Source organism: Schistocerca nitens, chromosome 7 (genome assembly GCF_023898315.1).
Source record: "Schistocerca nitens isolate TAMUIC-IGC-003100 chromosome 7, iqSchNite1.1, whole genome shotgun sequence".
Taxonomy (NCBI): domain Eukaryota; kingdom Metazoa; phylum Arthropoda; class Insecta; order Orthoptera; family Acrididae; genus Schistocerca; species Schistocerca nitens.
Genome location: NC_064620.1, coordinates 307195645 through 307200644, shown reverse-complemented (window position 1 = coordinate 307200644; position 5000 = coordinate 307195645). Strand labels below are relative to the sequence as shown.

At 55.3% G+C, this 5000-nt stretch overlaps 1 non-coding gene across 1 annotated transcript in view; it reads right to left on the bottom strand.

The window, feature by feature from the left end:
• Positions 1-738, bottom strand: part of LOC126196930 (small subunit ribosomal RNA) — a 1909-nt gene extending 1171 nt beyond the window's left edge. The window contains exon 1 of the ribosomal RNA XR_007539353.1: positions 1-738. This exon is cut by the window's left edge and continues 1171 nt beyond it. This is a non-coding gene — a ribosomal RNA (small subunit ribosomal RNA).
• Between the last annotated feature and the right edge of the window lie 4262 nt (positions 739-5000).

The following is a 5000-nucleotide window of genomic DNA, read 5'->3' as shown; positions in this document are numbered from 1 at the left end:
TCGGCTCGCCCCACCGGCAGGACGTCCCACGATACATGCCAGTTAAACACCGACGGGCGGTGAACCAACAGCGTGGGACACAAATCCAACTACGAGCTTTTTAACCGCAACAACTTTAATATACGCTATTGGAGCTGGAATTACCGCGGCTGCTGGCACCAGACTTGCCCTCCAATAGATACTCGTTAAAGGATTTAAAGTGTACTCATTCCGATTACGGGGCCTCGGATGAGTCCCGTATCGTTATTTTTCGTCACTACCTCCCCGTGCCGGGAGTGGGTAATTTGCGCGCCTGCTGCCTTCCTTGGATGTGGTAGCCGTTTCTCAGGCTCCCTCTCCGGAATCGAACCCTGATTCCCCGTTACCCGTTACAACCATGGTAGGCGCAGAACCTACCATCGACAGTTGATAAGGCAGACATTTGAAAGATGCGTCGCCGGTACGAAGACCGTGCGATCAGCCCAAAGTTATTCAGAGTCACCAAGGCAAACGGACCGGACGAGCCGACCGATTGGTTTTGATCTAATAAAAGCGTCCCTTCCATCTCTGGTCGGGACTCTGTTTGCATGTATTAGCTCTAGAATTACCACAGTTATCCAAGTAACGTGGGTACGATCTAAGGAACCATAACTGATTTAATGAGCCATTCGCGGTTTCACCTTAATGCGGCTTGTACTGAGACATGCATGGCTTAATCTTTGAGACAAGCATATGACTACTGGCAGGATCAACCAGGGAGCTGCGTCAACTAGAGCTGAGCAGCCGGCCGCCCGGGAGTGTGTCCCGGGGGCCCGCGCGAACACGCAAGCGTCCGCTCAATTATTCTGCAAACAGGAGGAGGCTGGGCTCCCCTGCACGATACACCTCGAAACCCTCTCAGGTCCCGGCGGCGCGCAGCGCCGTCCTAAGTACTTGGTCGGGTTCGAGAGAGGCGCAATCGCCCGGAGATAGGCGAGTAGACGCTTTCAGTGCGACCACCCGTGCTCCCAACTGAGCTTGCCGCTGCCGACAGAGGCCCGGGAGCGTGCTGTCGTGGTGTTGCCGGCGGGAGACAACACGCGGCCACAAACAGTGACCGGGCAGCTCCAACGCCAGCGCCACAGAGGGGCAGAGCCCCACTTGGGTGCCAAAGCGAACTCTCCCAGCACAGCGCACGCGCCAACACATCCGCACAGCTGCGATACAAACCACCTGCGAGAACCGCGGGGGCGACCGAGCAGCAGACGGCGTCGCGGCGCCGAGTGCCGGGCGGCGGCGCATCCTCAACGCACACAGTCCTCAATCGGACCAGCACACTGCAGATGTCCACCGCGCTTCGCACCGGGCCCGGGAGGACCCACTTTGGCCGCACGGCGCCGCGCGCTGGGTGCGCCGGCACGCAGATGCGCCGCCTGCCGCGTCCGTCAGCCGGCGCGCCTGCCACTGGGCGCCCCCACCAGCCGGCTGCCGCGCGTGCGCCCACGCAGCGCGCGGCCAGCACGCCGGGCGCCCCCCCCTCACCGGCCGGGGACGGTCCCACCCAGCCACCGCCGCGTATCGCTTCATACCCACATGCCCACTCACGTTCGTGGGTATGACGGGTGTCGCTGAAGCAACCGGTTAATACCTGTACCGATCGTCGATATCAACGATTCACCTCCAGCGCGAACAACCGCGCAACAACGGATTTCCAGTTCATTTGCGTAACTTGGGCAGCAAACGTAGACATCCATCTACATTTGCGACTTCTACGAGTCTTGCATGCCTGGATGTTGTGTGTCACGACGCACTCCATCAGCATACATACACGCTGCGACGTGTGCACGAAAGAACACGTGGAAGGTGGCCAGCGTACGTATGCGAATGCCATTGCACAGCTGCGAAGCGCATTCAACACGCGAACTCCTGACCGACGAGCTAGAGGTGACAGGAGGGGAGGGGGGGGGGGGGGGCGGGGGCGATATACGTCCTATTGCAGTACACAATACAGTGGATAGCGGGACCATGTGGAAAGTAAGCAACACTCGCAAGATGTGAGGGTACGCACCGTAAAATGAATCAATACGCAGAACACCACAGTGTGCGCGAAGTGAACTATGTTGAGATGGTTGCAATTAGGCAACGCTACACGAATTCCTAGATTCATATAACTAACAATTACAGGGCAGGTTAAGGCGCAACGTGGGTTAGGTTAGGGCGCAACGTGGGTTAGGTTAAGGCGCAACGTGGGTTAGGTTAAGGCGCAACTTGGGTTAGGTTAAGGCGCAACTTGGGTTAGGTTAAGGCGCAACTTGGGTTAGGTTAAGGCGCAACTTGGGTTAGGTTAAGGCGCAACTTGGGTTAGGTTAAGGCGCAACTTGGGTTAGGTTAAGGCGCAACTTGGGTTAGGTTAAGGCGCAACTTGGGTTAGGTTAAGGTGCAACTTGGGTTAGGTTAAGGCGCAACGTGGGTTAGGTTAAGGCGCAACGTGGGTTAGGTTAAGGCGCAACGTGGGTTAGGTTAAGGCGCAACGTGGGTTAGGTTAAGGCGCAACGTGGGTTAGGTTAAGGCGCAACGTGGGTTAGGTTAAGGCGCAACGTGGGTTAGGTTAAGGCGCAACGTGGGTTAGGTTAAGGCGCAACGTGGGTTAGGTTAAGGCGCAACGTGGGTTAGGTTAAGGCGCAACGTGGGTTAGGTTAAGGCGCAACGTGGGTTAGGTTAAGGCGCAACGTGGGTTAGGTTAAGGCGCAACGTGGGTTAGGTTAAGGCGCAACGTGGGTTAGGTTAAGGCGCAACGTGGGTTAGGTTAAGGCGCAACGTGGGTTAGGTTAGGGCGCAACGTGGGTTAGGTTAAGGCGCAACGTGGGTTAGGTTAGGGCGCAACGTGGGTTAGGTTAGGGCGCAACGTGGGTTAGGTTAGGGCGCAACGTGGGTTAGGTTAGGGCGCAACGTGGGTTAGGTTAGGGCGCAACTTGGGTTAGGTTAGGGCGCAACGTGGGTTAGGTTAGGGCGCAACGTGGGTTAGGTTAGGGCGCAACGTGGGTTAGGTTAGGGCGCAACGTGGGTTAGGTTAGGGCGCAACTTGGGTTAGGTTAAGGCAGAAGTTGGGTTAGGTTAAGGCAGAAGTTGGGTTAGGTTAAGGCAGAAGTTGGGTTAGGTTAAGGCAGAAGCTGGGTTAGGTTAAGGCAGAAGTTGGGTTAGGTTAAGGCAGAAGTTGGGTTAGGTTAAGGCAGAAGTTGGGTTAGGTTAAGGCAGAAGTTGGGTTAGGTTAAGGCAGAAGTTGGGTTAGGTTAAGGCAGAAGTTGGGTTAGGTTAAGGCAGAAGTTGGGTTAGGTTAAGGCAGAAGTTGGGTTAGGTTAAGGCAGAAGTTGGGTTAGGTTAAGGCAGAAGTTGGGTTAGGTTAAGGCAGAAGTTGGGTTAGGTTAAGGCAGAAGTTGGGTTAGGTTAAGGCAGAAGTTGGGTTAGGTTAAGGCAGAAGTTGGGTTAGGTTAAGGCAGAAGTTGGGTTAGGTTAAGGCAGAAGTTGGGTTAGGTTAAGGCAGAAGTTGGGTTAAGGGATGGTGTGTGTGGGGGGGGGGGGTGGGGTGGCGAGGTTCGTTGATAGTGATGGTAGTAAGTGGACGCCTGAGGCACTATCAGATATGTCACGTCAGTTGCACTTGTGGCTCATGGCAGGTGGCGCGCCCGTTCTGTGTTTGTGGCAAAGGAGTGGCACACCTGTGTCTTTCATTCCTGCCATTGTTTATGTGCTGTGAGATGCGGCAGTGTGGTGCTGTTGGGTGCACCCCTGTGTAGGACATGTGTGGGTGTTGGTGGCGTATCTGAGCAATGGTGGTTGTAGGAAGAGTGGGATATTCAGTTTTCTGGTTCGACGTCCCGGTCTGGTTATCATAGTGTGGATGGTGTACTGTGGCCGAGAGGATGCACTGGATGTTGTTCCATGCTGGTACTTAGATGTTGTGTCTGCGTCTGTTACAGGCATAGACTAGTGGGTGATGGAGTGTGTGGGTGACGTGTGGTTGACATTGTGTGCACAGACGTTCAGCATGTATAGGGACAGTTGTATGTGTTATCTATATTCCGATGACTGCGCGTATTACTAAGCACCGCCGTGTATAAGCTTAATGTATGTATAGTCAATGCCTGTTCTATCTCTGTACAGTAGTAGCGGTGCGACTGCACTAGCTAGCTACACCTCGCGGCATCGTCCCCCGGTGTATGGCATATGATTAATAAACATTCTGTCTATTAGTCAAAACCGGTGGTGTGACTACGTCACATGTTTGAGGTGGGGGACGCAACACCGTGCCGGTGGGTCAGGGCTGCGAAACACTTTCCCCACACTGGGGGCTCGGACCCTCATTACTCGTCCCAGTAATATATTGCGGAGCGCACATAGCCATTGCCCAGAGTCTTTGCGACTGCGAGTGCAACGCCCACGGGGACCGACGTGGATGGGGCGGCCCATAGCTGATCGCTCAGCATCGGAATCCGTACAGTGAGCGACGCGGTCGCGCACAGACTTAGAGCACGTTTAGGGACAGTATCGTACATGGTCACTGGTTTGGGTTTCCCCTCCCCAGAAAGTGGGTGTCATTGGGGATACCCGAGCTCTCGCTCATCCTCCCCTCTGCTCCACCCCATGATCGACTATGCAGCCAGAACACTACCAACGGGAACCGACTTGGAAAAATTACCCCCGGTGTGGGGGAACGGACTCTCCATGCGGAGAAGCGCCTTTGGCCACCCTCAAAACTGGGTGCCCACGGGGAACCACGTGGAGGCGGCGCCGCCACTGCTGGTGGCGACCCTTTCACCAGCAGTATAGCATCCGTGGTGGCATGATAGTTTTTACGAGAGGATTAGGGGGACCTCCTATGATCCTCCAGGTTGGCCAGACCCTCATGCCACAGATTACTGGTTACCCAGTTTAGGGACAGCGGGAATGTCGAATATTGGATAAAACTCTTCATGAAACGCAAGATATAGGTGTGGATTGCAACTTACGAGTGCGGGAAACGTCCGCCGTTCATCCGCTGGACT